At 40.0% G+C, this 18,512-nt stretch overlaps 1 protein-coding gene across 1 annotated transcript in view; it reads right to left on the reverse strand.

Annotated features, from left to right (window-relative positions):
- LOC308115309 (protein FAM163A-like) overlaps nucleotides 1–2,448 on the reverse strand; it is a 31,338-nt gene extending 28,890 nt beyond the window's left edge. The window contains exon 1 of the mRNA XM_080472751.1: nucleotides 1,932–2,448. The gene's annotated coding sequence lies outside the window, so the exon portion shown is untranslated. The remainder of the gene's footprint in view (nucleotides 1–1,931) is intronic.
- Between the last annotated feature and the right edge of the window lie 16,064 nt (nucleotides 2,449–18,512).

Below are 18,512 nucleotides of genomic sequence, written 5' to 3' on the forward strand. Positions count from 1 at the left end.
CAACAGATACGGTTTTATGAGCTTGAACAGGGTGAAGTCATCTTGGCAATGTCGCTAAAGATGAAACTTGAAAATCATACAAGCGTCTGTGATTTAATTCCTAGCAGTGATTAGCTTAGAGAATTGGACGGGGTTAATATAGCAGCATAGTCAAAATGAGGCTGATTAAATATTTCACTTCTGAGCCTGGGAGGCAGTTGCAGAACAACTTGGTCCTGACAATGCAATTGTTGTTTGAAGCCAGTTGTAATTCCCCACAGCGTTTTGAACTGTTGGCATAGTGAACACAGCGTACAGCATGTGTATTAAATACATTTTGTCTGTTGCTGCTGTGTTCACTGTAACAGCCCTGACTGCAGACTCCGCTGGGAAATCAGCCCACTTCCTGTTGTGTCACAGTCACTGGAGGTAAAGGAATTAAGACGTGCGTGCGTGCGTGCGTGCGTGCGTGCGTGCGTGCGTGCGTGCGTGCGTGCGTGCGTGCCAACAAGAGGATATGGAGAAGCTGCCTCATAGTAATTTAGTCAAGCTGTATTTTCTAGCCTTCCAGTGTGAGAAATGGGTCACAGAAACAAGGCACCTGCTGCTGAGCGTGTGGATGTGGAAGATCGGTGCACTTCACATATACTGTACTTATTCAAGTAACATGTAAGGAAAGGCTGGTTTGGGTGCTGGTGATGAACAAACCGTAAGTCAGCGATTCATTACATAAAGGGCTAAGGCACCAACTATTCTTTCTTACAAGGGATGAGAGAAGAATTTTTTTCTCACCAGTTTACTGTTTATATTAATTGACAGGTTTACTGTGCAGACGTCACATGCAACAACATTATCTCATAAAGGGATTCATCAAGAGGCACAGGCTATCACAATCAGTCAGGAGGGAGCATGCAAAGTTGAATCTGATCATCTAAAGTGATTTTACAGAAAAATGCCATTTTTTAAATATGTATTTCTGTTAGAAATAATACCGTTTTATGAATGTTATAATTAAGGCAAACGCATAAAAACTAGCAAAGAATTTCCAGACCAAAACAGATTTGTAAAACAATTGGGTATAATCTGATATTGCATTTTCAACATGGCAATAAATTCAAATAATTGTAAAGCTGAAACCATTTATTCTACGAAGCTTGTATTTTAGTTTTGGTATACACTCTTACACTTGTGTATCAGTGACACTGTCAGTTTTCTGTTGCTTACCTTTTAATTTGTATCTGTTTATTACCTTGTAGCACCTTGAGATTGCTTCATTATAAAGTGTGTTACATATAAAATCTAATATTATTATTATTATCAAAGATGTCAGTCTCCCAGTATTCATTTACACAGGTGTAAATTTTTTGTACCTTTCCTCCTATGAGCTATCATATCAACAGGCAACAAAATAAATTATTGTGTAAGAGAAGTTATCATGAAGAACTTTCAGCTAAATAATTAGGTCCGGTCTAACCTCAGCAGCTTGGCTGTTTTATTCAGACCAGTGGCACTTCCTTCATCATCATCATCTTCTTCTTCTTTTTGAAAATATCAAATAGACTTTATCAGCAGATCAAATAAGCACCAGCAGATCACAGAAGCAGCAAACTTGTAAAAGCCCCCACAAGACTCCTGAGCTCCCGCAGAGCTACTTTACTGTCACTTCATCTCTCCTGGCGACAAGACAAAAGGAACACTTCACATTGAATAAAAAGTAAGAAAAAAAAATGCTGCAGCCAGCCGAGAAATGTATTCCTTAATGGGAAAAGTGAATGTTCAGCAACGGTGATGAATGTGAGGCTGCTTTTAAATGTAAGACATGAGTACAACCTTTGATGTTTCCATTCAGGGTGAGTTTTTTTTTTTTTTTTTTTTTTTTTTTTTTTTTTAACGTTTTCCTCAGGGGTTAAAACAATCTTATACTATCTTTCTCCTTTTATCATTGCACATACCTGATCTAGTTACATGGTCCGACCGCTTATCCCGGGTTAATCTTGCAGGGTCTGACCGTGAAAAGCCACCAGCATCCTTCTCGCAGCAGGAGGGCAGAGACGCGCTGTGCATCGGGGAACTTCTCCACCGGATGAGCCTGCGTCCCGAGCGCACACCGCCGCTGTGTGCGCAAACCAGCAGACTAGACACCAGACGGACGGACGTGGGGACAGCCGCAAGCAGAGGGCATCGATAGACGGAGCATGGTGCACGGTGCAGCAAACCGCTGCAAACAGACACACGCTCGGACCGGGACGACGCTCCCAAACAAGCGCCTTTTTACGCACAAGTCACCCGTAAAAAAATCAAAATCAAAAAACGTTTTCACCTCAGCAGACAGTTGGGGGCTTCTCGCGTCTCCAGGGCTGCAAACAACCGCCAAGAAGCTTTTGAAATCACAGCGATTCAAACGGACTCATCCAACAAGTGAGGGGCGAGGAGGCGAGATGTGAAACGACGGAGTCCGCTGCTGAGTGCGCTGGGAGGAGGCGGTGGGAGGAGAGGAGGAGCCGCCCGTATCACACGCACGGTCCTGACACAAGAGGAAATCACATGAAATATGACCATTCTCAGCAGTGTGGTAAGAGATGCTGCACCAGGTTTCACACAGGCAGAAATTAATATGAGGGATATCACCACATTGGAGTCTATGTGACTAATCTCATGTCAGAAACCAAAAAGAAGCAAAGATTTGAACAGGATATACACATTATTGGCAAGAAAGGTACAAACAGAACATACAGTATAAAGGTTTCCCAGTCACCACTGAGCACATTACCTGTTGTAGGATTGGCAGTTCTGTGTGTATGTCATATTGGTTAGTTTGACACGTTCCAGGTCCTCTTCTAAATGCTTCGGAAATGTCCAGAACATAGTCAAAAATACAGTCAAACTCCTAAACACAGACCTACCACAGAGCAACAGTAATTGATTTGCCCTCAATCATTGGCCTCTTAATCTACTTACTGTTGTAACCAAGTCAACAGAAATATCGACTGAGAAATAAGGCCTGACTGACCAAACAGACACACTCACAGACTCATCGCGCTATCCCAGAATTGGCCAGATGAAGAGACCAAGTATAGTTCAACGCAACACATATTTTCACACAATATCAGGATGTTTTAAATGTAATACATTAAAGAAAAAGAAGCAGAATGCATGGAATAATGCATATGCAAGTCTATTTTGAAGGTCATGCACAATAAAGTGTCATGTTTACTGAAAAGGGACCAGTCATAGGTCAGAAGTGATAAATGGATTTCGCTGTAGAACTACTGTAATGCAGGCAATATGTCAGCCCGATGCTTTTGGAAGTAAATATTAGATGCATGCTCTCTATCTATTTTGCAGTCAATGTCAGAGTGTGGAGAAGACAAGCGTGTCGGTCGAGTGAATGCCCACCAAGGTGATAGCAGCAAGTTTTGTGCAGTTGAGGTTATAAAGCTCATCTCAGCCTTTCCATAAATGTGTTTTGCATTCATGCAGAAAGTTTGAAATGAAGAGTCACGTTTTAAACAACAAGCTGAAGCGTGCACATTTCCATCTGACCCAACAGACGGCTGCAGAATGAACTGGACAGTGAAGCCAGTTACCAGCTGAACGGGTCAAGGCTGAAAAATATTAAACGTAGTAAATGGATTCCACAATGTAAGAAGTCCGCAAAGCTCTTTACACTATTTATCTCATTCACACATCAATGGAGGCGGCTACCATGCAAGGCACTCGGTCCATCTACTGGGAGCAGTTTGGGGTACAGTGTTTTGCTCAAGGACACCTCTATATGTGGAGATGGGAATCAAATGAGCAACTCTCTGTCTATCCTATCCTTTCCTCTCCTCTATGCCCTCACCCCAACCGGCCAGCAGGAAGTCGCCACCTCTAAGTCTGGTTTCTGCAAAGGTTTCTTCCTGTTAGAGGGAGTTTTCCCTTTCCACAGTCGCAAATAAATCTGCTCGCTCGTGTGGATTTGTTGGGTTTTTCTCTGCTAAAAGCACCTAGAAATGACTGTGTTGTATTTGGTGATGTATAAATAAAGTTGAATTGAATTGAATTGACTTAACATCTCCAGCCATGCAGAACGATGCATCACACCTGATTTTGAAAGAAACAGATAAAAAATCAAATATTAAGGAAGCAGCCAGCTCTTATATAGGTAAGCTCATGTTTATTCAGGAGTTGTGTACATCTCCAGCACTGTGGAGGCAGACTAGTAACACTAAAGCTTGTCGCCACCAGCGAAGCAGCAGCTCACAGAGAAGCTCTCCAATTGTTTACGTTATTGAAAAAGGTAATGACGGAATTTCACTTATTTAGCATTATTAATTTCATGATAGTACGTACTGGACTATGAACATGAAATTACTGCTGAAATCAGAGGCTTCCGAGTACAGTAATGTAACAGTACTTTATTCCCAACACAAGATATGCAGTAATCACATAGAGACATAAATCAAAACTCCTCAGAAAGTATGACCGGACTCAGTCTGTCAAAAAGTAGGAATAAGGGACTCTAGGAAAACATAAAGACAAGAAGCGAGAAGTGTAATCATCATGATTTTGATTTCATGTTTCTCTACACTGATTGGTTATAACTTCTTTTTTTAAATAATTAAGAATGCCACAGTGTGGTACTTGTATGTTTCTAACATTTGGGGTTCAGTTAACCCCAGAACGGAAATACCTTAACAACTTTAAGAGTTGTGTTTTTAGGACAAAGCACAGTTCACCATTGGAGCTCATGTTCCCAGAAATAAAACTTTCCAAAAGGTGTGGACAGGAAAAGCACAGTTTTCATTTAAAGTGAATCCTGCCCTGACATACAAAATAGGTCTGTCTATTTTCTGCCCGTTTCTGCCCCAGCTACATCAACTCAACTTAATGAGCTGTCACCTCGTCTCAGGCTTAAACTTCCGCATATTTTTGAAAGCCTGTCTTCTCATACTTTCCCTCCTGTTCTGCTGTCTTTGTGCCTTGTCCCATTTGATTAATAGTTATGGGTGGAAGGCCGTGAGGAAACAGCTTCAGAAATGTAAGTTCTCTTCGCAACTGGTGCACATTTATAAGCACATGACTCCATGGCTTGCATGCAGTTGAGCATCACTTGAAGCTGCCTATAGAGTTTGTGTGCAGGCTTCACTTTATGTTTATGTTGAATTAGTGTGAGTTTCGTACAAAGAGTAAACTGTTAACTTCATCTTGACATCAAAACATAAATATCAAGAGAACCATAAACTCACACTACAAATAGACTTGTTCTTTTTGTCATTCTAATGACATGAGACTCTGTTTAACCTTTAGAAGGGAGTTTTATGGTATGAATCTGTGAAATGTAAAAAACACAGCAAGTCATATTAGTTCATAGTTACGTGCATAAAAAAAAAAAAAAAACCTGAAGCGAGTGCTTGAGGGCTCTGTACTTCATGTGTGTTCACTTAACAGGTTCCTAAAATACAGATACAGATTGAAGCAGAAAGAAACTCCTCATTTCTCACTGAATAAATGCTATGTTGAGCTGCAGTTCGACCTACATTTGAAATGAAACTGTGACATTTTGGGAACTAAAGGAATTCATTTCCTAAGTGAGAATTATGCAGCTTCTCTCAGGAATGCTAACTACAAATATACAGAAAACAGATTTTAATTTTAGGTTACCCTTAAAAGTGGACAACCAGAGTAAAAAGCTGGCCTAACTGTACTGCAAAGTAAAAATAGCAAGCTTTAGTTTTATGGGTCTTCATGCCAATGTTGGCTGCAAAAAGTGAAGATTAAGCATATTTCCTTTAAATATTTCCATCAAACTATTACTTAAAAACATAAGCAAGATGATTTAGAGCCAACACTACTGGAAAAAAAAAAAACTAATTAAAATGCTCCTGCCATAAAACAGGAGTCATTTCAAGGACTGCTGTCTTAAACTTGAAGTCATTTTTAGAATTACTTTCAAATAGTTGTATGCCTTCACAAACCAGCACAGTGGCAATAAAGTGTATATGTTCAGAGGACATTTCTTTGAAAGGGCTGCCATAAATTATTTATTTTTATAATTTTGAGTGTTGTTGAAGGACATGTTGGCAACTTGTTTTTAATGAATATTTAAATGAAAGCTAATTTAATGGCGCCCGAACATATTCTTACTGCATGTAAATAAATATGTTTGACCTGCAGTAGACCATTAAGTACCACATCTAAAATTATATTTTAGCAGGTTACGGGTGTTGACTGTTCACCGGATGAAAGCCAAGTTGGACTTCACACATGAATCATGGCTTAAATAGATGTTCAAGTCTTTGTAATTATGAAAACATCCCCTATTCTGGAGACGTTGCATATCCAAAGATAGTCCAAAGACGGGATCACACTAACCTTGACCTCTCCCTTTAAAAATCCAATCAATTCATTAAGAGAGGGACTTATGTGTGTCCAAACTGAATAGATGCCTTAATGGCAGACAACCTGAAAACTGTAGTGTTCAATCTATTTAACGTAGCTTTGAGAATAATCGTCTGTTGTAGGAACCTGAAAACAAGCGTGACAAAAAAATATATAAGAGGGAACATTTGAATGTAGAAACCATTCCAGCTGACCTGGACAAGTAAAGGAAGACAGACCCAGCTGGAGCTGAAGTTTTGCCAGTATTTTAGGGGTGTGTTCCGAGTTAACTGCTGCTATTGACTGGGGGGAGGTGCAGACACTAGATCTGAGGCTCAGATTGCTCAGCCAGTCAGCAGTGACCTTCCCTCTTTGCATCCCGGACTGCACTCAATATTACAGCATTACATTTTCGTCAGACTGGCTCTGGCTTTGAAACAGTGATTAACGATGATGCAATAGCACGCCAGGAAACAATCTCACAGTTTGAAATGAGTATTAAAGAGACTCCCTTTCATAATTTTTTTAAAAATAAGAGTGTGCCCGTTAGAATGGCTTGTTGGCGCTTCGTCTGTCAGCCAGAAAACTGATCCATTACAGGAGTTAGTCTCAGTCACACGTTCAAGTTCAATATACGTAGAGACGGACGAACAGAAACAGGAGACACAGCAGTGTGAAAGACAATGTGACATCCTTATCAAGTGAGTTGTTTTTACTTTCAAACAAATCCCAGTAAGGTATTTAAGATGAGCCATGGCTGAACAGGCTAACAAAATACACAAGTACCACTTGTAAAATCTACATTAACAGAAAAAGTTGTGCTCTGACAAAACTCTTTATGTAATCACTGAATAGAATTAAAACTGTAGCCTGTACACAATGTAGTTCTAGAATAGAATAGAACAGAATAGAATAGAACAAAATTTATCCGTTAAGCAGAGAGTGAAAAATGAAAACATTTATAAAACATAGGTAGATATACATTTTACAGACAAATCATTGAGGTGATTCAAAATGCACATGGCATTGACTATATTAACATATGGAGGGGGGGGGGGGGGGGGGGGGGTGGAGTTGAACACTTTCTGTTAGTGTTAGGTGGAGATGGATTTTTTTTCTACTTCCATCCATTTCTTCATATGTCTATTATCCATCCCTCTGTGGATGGATCAATGAAAGGAGGTGCAAACAGCAGCATCCACATGGCAGCTGTTTGGGTGCATGTGTAGAAGAAACTGTATCTCTATGGCAACCTGGGGATTGAGGAGTTCACTGTGTGTGACAACAAAGATAATGCTATTTCCTGTGCCGGGAGGCAGCTCTGAGCCGATGTTTATCTGGTCTGAACCGTCCCCAGTGTTTTAGTGTAATGATAGTAGTCTCTCAGTCGCACGGATGAACTTTCTTTCAAGTTCTCAATGTTTCAAACAGACACGCCGTTTAAATCTAATCTACTGGACGCATGTACGAAGTAGAGCTATTTGTCTTTTGTTGTTGAAGAGTGATTTGTTTATGAAGCTATTAGGTCTCAGTACTAATGAAATGGAAGTTTAATTGCATAGGGGCACTGCTCATGGGCATGAAAACATCATCTGAGAAGTAAAGTGGTGCAGGGAGCGCTGTGATTTGAGGCTGCTGTGCTGCTACTGGGCAACAAAGGAAAGTAAATTCTCAAATTCATTAACGCCGCAGACGCCGTCTGACATCTGCAGCTCAGGAGAAGCTGAATGATGCAGCAGGGTGGCATTTTCAAACATCAGAGATAATCTGAAGCCCAAACACAACAACAAAACCAATATCACCTCCTCTGAGCTGAATGACACTGCAATTTAAACCAGTGTTATCCAAGACTAATAAAACATGTACATCTACTGAAGACTGTGAATGTTACCGAAGTGCTAACTGAGATATTGCATCCACATCAATGCATCTTTATGAGGCCTTTTGGCCCAATTAATCAAGCTCAAAGAGAGACTTTGTTCCAGACTTTGGACATGCATGTTCGAATGAAAATGTCACAGCTTCCTTCAAACTGTGAAACGTTATCATTGCTAACTTCGCCTGAAATAAGGTGATGGGTCAGGGACAGTTCTTTCTTTCTTTCTTAAGCAGTGGCAAATGGTATGGACAAGAAGAAGAAGAAGAAGAAGAAGAGGTGATGGGACTTTTCTGTTACCTATGTTTGTGATGAGGGAGACAAACTCTTGGCTGCCTGTTTCACCACTTTGAATGAATGGTTTATTTTTGGTCATACTTCAACACATATAAAATACAAACACAAAAGTCCTAGTATGTGCACCACCGATTCCATGAGGAGTTCTTGAAGATTGCTGCTATAGGCTTTAACCACCAGAACACACCTAATTTGCCAAATGTTTGGCAATTTATCACAATACACCCTCTGCTGAGGCAGGCCCACCACAGGTTGATCAGACCAGGGAGTGTGTTTTTGTAGTTAACTGTTCTGTTTAGCAGCCCAAATGGTGTCACCGTGTCTGCGCAAAGCAAAGTTCATGTCATGGTCAAGTTTACCTCGTACAGTGTAAGAGGCCATGACTACTAAGATTGTTAAAATTGCACAGTGCGTGGAAGCCTTAAGCTGCTTTAACTCCCCGAGATCAGCCCAACTACTATGGTGTTGACACAAGTGCAAACAGCAAAGCAGGAAACAAAGAGAAGCAAAGAACCAGATACAGTGTAGCAGAGAGTGGAAGTGAGAAGAGGTGTGAGAAAGAGGCATATAGGGGTGACGTTAGATCATGACTCACTATTATGCTGTTGGCTGTAGTCAACACCATTTATCAGGGGACCGAGTCCTCTGCAGGCCCCCTCCTTCGTCGCAGTTTTCTCTTCAGCGCTTAATCTCACCCAACTGCTGTGAGATGACACTGGCATGAGATCAACTGCATGCAGATTGTTAAAGTCTACGTTCTCAATTAGTGGATTCGCAGAGAGGAACACAGATTACAGGAGTGAGGCAGAATGTTATTGACATGTAATATTGAAACATCACTGTTTAAAGAATGACAAAGGAAAAAAGCTCTGCGCAGGTCGACCAGCTGAACCTATTGCAGCAACAAAACAGCAGCTACCAACTACCAACATGTAGACGGTGCATGTAGACAGTGGCGGGGCAAAAATGTGAGCTTACGTTTATTTACGGCTGCCAATACAACAAGGCCAAACTATAAATCCATTAAAGAAAACTGTAACAGGTAACCCAAGTATCAGGACAGAGAGAGACAGCAGTTTTCAAGCTGTTTTCATCTGCCATAGAAGTAACAAGTAATACGTTCACTGAAACTTCAGTCGTTATTAATCAGGTACTGGTTCACTGACAAACGGTGGTGACAAAACAATAAAGTGTTCATTTATATCCCATTATTCACAACAGTGCACATTCACACATCTAATGTTCACATTGAAACAGTGGGTGCTTAGTCAATTCTTGATTCGGAGATATTTTGATGTACAAATAAACTTCCACAAACATTTCATTTTTCATTTTTTATTTTATTTCGGACACGCTCAAAATCAATATTAAGTCAACAGTGCTCAACAGATAACCAAGGATATTTCACCACACAAACAGTGAATAATAACAGCAGAGCAATATAATCAGATAGCATGTCCAAAAAGGAGTGGGAATCTCACCCCTTCCCCTAAATAATATAGAATTTCCTTTAGCTTCCACTTATTTAATAATCAATTCATTTAAAATGTAAGGACTATTATATTAAGACAAATAATCAGATGAAAATATATCAATATATAATTTTTTTTTTTTTTAATGTATGGAAAAACAATGTAACCGGTTTTCCAAAATGTCAAATTGCTTTAAAGGAAAATTGATACAATGACAGTGAGAAAAACTTGTGACGTATAGAGAAACAGAAAACAGACAAGAATGGAGGAAAAAAAGGCTTTGAAAAATATTTATTAAAAATAGAAAGAAAGAATCTTTGAAGACTAAATCTGATAAAAGTTATGACAAAATCAAGGTCAAATTAAGGAGTAGCCCAGCTCCTCAAAGAGGTCAGTGTCACCATTTATTGCTGCCAGTGCCTTCACTGTCGACATGCACAATCAGCCACAAAACTGTAACATATGTCATCATGCTTCAATACAACTCTGTCTACGGTAAGTGCAAAGGGATAATAAACATTGGCAATACAACAGTAGTGAGGCAAACACTGACATTGTCGCACTCTGATTGAAGAAATTCTTCACAAACCTGCGAGCATCCACAATCATTGACAGCGAGCTACTCACCGTATGTCTTCATTCCACATGTTAATATGTGCCCCCTGACTTCCCAGAGTTTAGCCGATGTGTATAATGTCCTATTGAATGCTCAGCGATCTTCCAGTGGTGGTGAAGAGGCATCAGGTGAGGCAGGCGGTTCTTCTGCCTCATGATAGGGGGCGCTCCTTAGTCCAGAGACTCTTATTCTACAGCTGCAGAGGAAGAAACCGCAAGCTAAATCCATGTTTTCAAGGAGGTATATCTATGTTTGGAAATATGTTTCAAAAAATTGTTATGATGTTGATATGTTTAAAATAAATCATCATCATCAAATTCCACATGGAAAGGCGCATCATCGAACACCAGGTGTTCTTGCTGTGGGGCCAGACTGTTTGCCACTACACCACTGTGCAGCCTCAAGAATGAGATACTGTATAAACACGTTGTGCTTTATGTTGTCAAAGGTTCAATAATCGGGTCTGAAAAGTCCAACTTTAACACCGAAGCTGTAATAAAGAGTGTTTGTGTCCCTGTGGACCCCAGAACCTTTGTGCCATCACGTGTTGTTTCCTCCCAGAACTGTTATGATAAGAGACGTACTGGTGTGCTCCCGAGGAAGGTGCAGAGCGCATCATCGCTCCGAAGTTATAACAGAAGCGTTGAATTTAAGCCTTTTGTTTGTTGAATTTTAAACCCATAGACAATACTTTTTTGTGACAGTGGTTTTTTTTTTCCTTTCATTGTGCAGTTCAAGTCATTGTATTCTTGTCACATGAGCACTCTCTCTGAAATTAACCTTGTTGTTTACTGGCATGTGTGGACACTCGACAAGAAGAAAAATGATCAATTAATTATGCTGCCATTGAATGCATTCCAAGACAGGACACATTTGTCTAATGCCTTTCAGCTAATATATTCTGCACTTTTTTTTTTGTTTCACACAGCAGTCAAGTCATACAATGGTGTTTTGTTTTCCTGGAAGTTATCTTCAGAGGACAAAGCTACACACTGTAGCGTTATATAAGTTATGTATTACTGAAGTGAAGGCTGAGTTCTGCTTCTGGTGTTTTCTTGATGTCGCCTATATGAGTGGAACTGAGCCTGTTTATCCCAAGTACTGTACTATGTACTCAGTACTGTATAGCTGACAGTCTTTTGTCACATAAATCCCCATAAAAGCACCAAAGGGAATTTTATAGAGAAGGATTTAACCACTGCAATTCACAGTACTTTACTAGAGGACAGATAGTCTTTACAGCCATTATGAAACATACATACCGTCCCCTTCAGTGTAATAGGTATTTCTTATTGGAATTCGAAAATAAATTCATGCTCAAATTTTGACAGACACAAACTGTGACCAAAATAGGCAGGCTCGTCTGAGGAAAAGGAGATGATGAAGCAGGAAAGACAGTATGGACGACAGGGGGAGGGATGAGTGAGCATAGGGACAAACAATATCCAGTGATAGTGCATATTGTCTCTATTGTCACTGAGCATGGCAGTTTGATGCATTGCACTGCTGGACCAAAGACAATTTTGTGGATACAAACAGTCTCGCATATCTGCATATCAATTATTTGCAGCTGCAATAAATATGGTTTAATGGAACTGTCAGCATGTGACATTGCATATTAACTGTGCCTGGGGCTCAGCTGCAGCTGTCTGCTGTTAGAAAACAATACTTTTCACACCTGCGTCCAGGTGGAGAACAGTCGGGGGTGCAGCAGGTGATTTGAAGGACATGTGCCGGTTTGAATGTAGACTATATTCTTGTAAAAACATTGGTTACAAAATGAACATCCATCCATCCATCCATCGAACCCAAGAACGTCATCAATATTGTATTCAGTAAAATTTGATTCCATTTGATTACCTTCCATTAAATTACATTATTCTGTTCACTCTTATCACAGATCCCCCCCCCACGGGGTAACTGATGTCAGTGATGTCACCAAAGTACTGGATCAGTAGTGATGCCTCGCCGTGGCGTTTGCCAAGTTCTGCCTGGCTAATAAAAGTAGCATTCGCCCTGTGGTATTGTTCCAAGTAGAATAAGCCACACGATTATGGCTGTTGTGTCTAGAAGTGTTCTACTGACACAATAGGACTGAAAAAAGTATGTGTATGACAAAATGTACAGCTTCATGAAATTAGATGTATCTGCAGGTATTTGAATTGGCCAGAATTTGTATTCCTTACTGTTTTGATCCCCGAGTTAAATCAACTGCAAACATCCAATTATCTTTCCCACATTTCATTCCTGACATTTTCTGTTTGGGTTGTGCAAACCTATCATTTCAGGGTCTTTGAGGTAACTGCAGTAAATGCAGTATGTTGAATGAAGGTTACAAACAATAATGCAAGGTCATGTTGACTCCCCAATAGCACTAATATTACACTCACATTTAGACAAATTAAGCATCTAATTGTACATATTTGCAACCCAATTCATCTGCAGAAAGAGTCCCAGCTGCAGAGCATAAACTGGTTCACTGAACAACATAAGCCCTGGAGACCCGTACATGTGCCCGAGCTGCCTGGAGGGCCAGTGCACATTATCCACTGTGACTATCACTGTGCCTCGTAAACCAAGATCAGAACCCAAAGGATAAATAAACAGCAATAAACTAAAGAAGTGAAAATCTTGAAATGGGAAAAACCCCAGTGTGTACAATGTGTATAGGTACTATCAAAATCTGATAAGTTAACTAGTTACATAAATTATACAAAAACATTATACAAAAACATGCTTCTATGAACGTTTCGGCTCATTGCCTGTTGTTTTTGTTCACAATTTACACGTTAAAACATTTTTGGAATTTGTCTTGCAGCTCTACTCATGCCAGAGTTGCTCGAACACACATTGCCATGCATCAATCTGTAGGAAGTGTGCCGATTACATGTCAACAAAGCTCCATTTTCTTTTGTCATCTCCTAATAAACACAGTAAGTGTTGAGTTGATTTGGTGGCTTCAAATCCTCTTTATGACAGTTTGTTTTTTTTTGGTCTTATTTTTTTGTTGTCGTCAGAAGCGAGTAACGAGCAACTTTTCCTGGTGTCATTTGACGACTTTTTACATGTAGACCTTTCAAGTATTTGGAGACTCTGACTTGTATCTTGCCAGCGACAGTCTCCTTCCATCCCAAAATGCTCACAGACGGTCTCGAGCCTGAAAATAAAATGTACTTAGATGTTACCAATTGAAGCAATTCAATTAAGTTGGTCCAATTATTTCCAACTATTTTCTTTTTTCAGTGTCGCAGTTATAAATAATTGAGGGATCATTGAAAAAAGTGGCGTTTACTCCACTCTTCATCTAAGTGTCCTAAATATGATACAATGGATTAGGGGGGGAAAAGAACTCAAACAAAAGCAACAATAAAGCAAAACAAGAGCTTTCATTGTCTCACTGGGAGTACACACTCAGTCACCTACTATAAATTCAAAGACAATACATACATTTGACTGTTATAGTTAGTTGAGATATTAATTCTAATGTTTTACAAACAAATAAACAAATAATATGGTCCAGTGGTTCTCAAACACAATATTTCAGGTAAATACAATCTAAACCTTAAACTCAGTGAATGAGTTGTATCGAAAAAGACATTGCTGTGTTTTTCCTCATTGGACTTGCTCGCAGGAGGATGAATGATGTGTATGGACATGTATGGTAGATGGTGGATAACTAAGCACACTGGTGACCTGTCCAGGGTGTTGCAGGTGTTGCCTGCCTTTGCCCATGGTCAGCTGGGAGTACCTGCACTCTGTAACGCTGAACAGGATAGATGGGAGGTAGTTCCAGAACGAAATCATTTGGTTGAGTTATGCAAAAAAGAATATACAAAGAACAATTGTAAAGCTCAAATGGTTAATGTCGAAATCATTTTTGCAAAAGATATGTTGCTCAGAATGGAATATTCAAATGATATTACAGCCGTAACAAAGTGGGCCATGGTGGAGCCCGACATATGCACGTATCAGCAGTAGTATTGTGATTTCTCTCACGCTTATACAGAGGAGGGGGGAAAAGTTACAACTGATGCAAACAAATGATGTACATCAACAAAAACTAAATTATTAATTGTATTTCTCATTCAGGTCATCAGCAAACCAAAAGCCTGTAAAACAAAAGTAGCCTTTCCCTTTGACTGCCTGGTTTCTGGTCTCAGCTGTAACCCAAAGCCATCACATCTTCTTGCTTCATTCGGCACACAGATGCTCTGCTTCTGTCGGCTGCTAATTCAGCTGCAACCACATTACTGCTGTCCTTAATATGGTTTACCCAGTGTCTGACCCCCAAAGCTTCACCCTCCTCCACTCATACAAACACCCTAATGGAGCTGGAAATGAGCCGTGGCTTACAGTCTTTGTGTGTCACTGCGCTTTGCACTGTCTTGGTGTTACTAAAGGAGTGCCATCTGAGTTTTGTGCAAGAACGGTGATATCTGCCATGTTATATGTTTGATAACTCAGAACATAAATTCACTATGAAGGAAAGGATTTGAGGTAACCTACTCAAGTAGAATTTTAAGATGTCTGAATTTCATTTTGGCATTTATATTTCCTCCTTAAACTTAAAAACATTTATCTTTGAAAGATGGGAAATCCTTTTCAGGTTGATTTTTGTGTGTTTTCCATGTTTCACTTATAACTGCTTTAATTTTAAAGCTGCTTATCCTGTTGGGGCTGAAGTTTCCCAACAGACAGACTAATAGAAAGATAGAAAGGCTGTCGATCCCATCAGTGATCTCAGAGTAAAAAACTAAACGGTTCGATTTTATAAAATTAAACCATAATTGTTTTCTTTATGGTTTTTTTTCTCAACAACTTATTCTGATTAATGATTAATTAATTCTGATTAAAGTTGACAGTTAAATGAAATAAAAACTGCAGTTCATGTCAGAAGATATTGTACATGTTGTGTAAAAAATGAAGGGGTGCCAATGATGGTGAGCAGAACTATGCATCTGTGTTATGAAATACAATCCCTGCATGAGCCAGATGTAGGTCACTGCTCTCATTAGGAGCCTTTTGAAAAAAAACTAATTGGCTGAGTCAGTAAATGTCAGGAAGCCCAGCAGGATGGAGACAGAGAACCAGGACTCCGCTTCCTGCTTTGACCTTCAAACAGCTGAGAACGTTTTTGTGAGTAAGTTTGAGCTTCAAGGTGTTGATTTTCCTTCGGGATCATAGGAAGTTACTTCAATTTAGCTATTTTTTCTCTTCGCTTTGAATTGTTCTTTAAACAGTTCCAGTTGTCGTCGTCCCTCCCCACACACACACACACACACGATCAACACCATGCAAATACATTTCTGAAATTGAAACATGTTATGAATGATGAACACAATTCCTTCTGGAGAACAACTACATTGACGAATCTATTCAGAAGGATAGGATCCCCGGAATGTCAAGCTGTTGAGAACACTCTGGAGTGGTGACTAAACTCATAAGGGAAGACTTCAGGGACACAAGATCATATGTGTGGATCTCTACAAGATCTCCCCAATGCATATGGTTCCATACCTCACTAGCTTGTTGAGCTTGCCCTTCAACGATGTCATGTTTCCTGCAAAGTTACATACTTTATTCTGGTTTATTATGATAATTTAAGGTGAAGAATCACTTCCGGGTCAAACACATTGGACTGGCACCGACTCCAGAAAGGCATAACTATAGGGTGTACCATCTCACTCATTCTTTTTGCTCTTGCCATGAACATGATAGTCAACTCAGCAGAGGCAGAGTGCAGGGGTCCCTTCACATGTTCAGGAGTATGTCGCCTCCAATGGAAGCCTTTATGGATGACCTGACTATTGCCAACACATCTGTCTCAAGCAGATAGGTCGTCCAAGGCCGAGAGATGTAGCATGTTGATGGGAAATAAAAGAGGCCCAAGGAACCCCACAAGCATATCTCATATGCTCAGATTCATAATTACCTATTCACACAGAATAATCCTGAAGCTACAACTTAAACCAGTACCATTTTTAAGCCTGTTAAGAAGTATGTTAAGCTCTAGCTGTGTCAATGCTCAAGTAAATGTCATTTAGCACTTTAATAAGTACAATCTCAATGAGGTGGTTTGATCTGATCTCAGACTGAAAAACAAAGTACAGAGTTTTTTTTAAAATAAATAAATAAATGGGGCCTCGCTGTGGAGCAGTGGTTGGCACTCCCGCCATCAAGAAGGTCCTGATTCAAATACCATATGGGGCCTTTCTGTGTAGTGTTTGCATGTTCTGTGTCGGTTTCCTGTGGGTACTCCGAACGCCGCGCCATGTCGCTTCCAAGAAACGGGTCACCTTGGTAAAGGAATGTCCGCCAAGGGAAATCAAAATAGAAAAATGAAATAAAAGATAATCAGGTAACAACAAAGTGACGGGTTATCTCAGGAAAGTGATAAAATGTGTTTCCTTTCATGTGAGATTGTTTGTTCTATTATTTCATTGTCATATTTAGCAGCATCTACATCTGCTGAAGAAAGTTTGATTACAAAATGTTTCTTCAAAGCATCAAATTCAAACCAACATGCAAATTAGTTATCCTTCTCTGTATGTTTCCGTTGACGACACTCAACAAAGTCTAAGCAATGATCTTGTAATTCAGTGTTCATCAAACAGCTCACTGATTGGCTGGCACTTTATTTACAGTCCAACAAAAAGCTTTGACCTTCCAACTGTGTGACGATACATAAAGCAGCACAGGACTGCAGCCCCCCTCCTGCAAGATGATGTGTGTCTTTAATATGAGTGAACACACTGTCTTTATGGGTGTGAGCTGCAGTGCAGCATTGACAGCACGACTGCCAAGATATGAAAAAAGAAAAAAAGCTTTACGGCTACGTTAAAAGGCCGGGTAATACTAGGTAAAGTTAATGAGAAAAGGGGGGAGGGTGAGACGAGCCATCGAGGTTATATGAAAACAATTGGAAATGCAGCTGAAAATCCACTACAAAACCTTAAGTAACAAAATACTGATGGTAACACTTGACAGTATTATGAGTGCAAGTGTCTTTTAAAAAAAACTGTAATTGGGTTTGATGGAGCCTCCGTTTTTTTTTTCTTTTGATCTCAATAGTTTTGATATGAAATCTTTATACCTCAGTGTTGCTTTGCATCACTTGAGATTCACTGGAAACATTAGTTGTGTTCTAAAATCTATTAAATGCAACAGTTCTACAATCAAAGCAGCTACCAAACTTCATCTAACGTGAACTTCTATATGAGCCTCATGGACGTGTCAGAGCTACAGGATCTCCTTTGGGGCCCATGGCTGGGGGTGTCCAAATCTTCATCTCTATCTCTGGCAGGTCCTGAGTCCCCAAGTTGTAACTCACCGCTGTAACCCTGGAACTCTACCAAGAAAATAACATGCATGGTTTAATCAGTCTTTATTTTTATGGAGCACCTGTCATACATTCATATGGGCACAAAGTGTTTGACACTTTAAAGACAGAGGTCCTTCCTTCACCTACAGACATACAGTCATGTTTCACCACTCCTAAACAAGTCCCGCATGCACCCCTTTATATGTTGAGCTAAAATAACTGCCATCATTCACAATGGTGCAGACGTGTGAGAAGTGTCCCCCTGCAGAAGCTGACATGAAAGTATTAATTGAATAAATAGTAATGGAACCATACCAAACAGGTGCATAGGATAACTAAGTGATAACTTAACATGTATCTTCCTTCATCCACATGGCTTCCATCTGCTCACCTACTTGCTTGAATTTGATGGTGATATAGCTCTCTGGATCTACACACAGTACTTTCTCACTTTCTCACCCGGGAGTACTGTGTTGGTTGTTTGTCCCACCAAGTAGGTCACGGCCATAACGCGAGGGCCGCTGCCTTTCTGAGGGATCGATTATAAAAAGGCATGAAACTCGTTGGTAGTGTTTACTTTCCGGTTGC

Source organism: Lipophrys pholis, assembly GCF_963383615.2.
Source record: "Lipophrys pholis genome assembly, chromosome: 10".
In the NCBI taxonomy this organism is placed as follows: Eukaryota; Metazoa; Chordata; class Actinopteri; order Blenniiformes; family Blenniidae; genus Lipophrys; species Lipophrys pholis.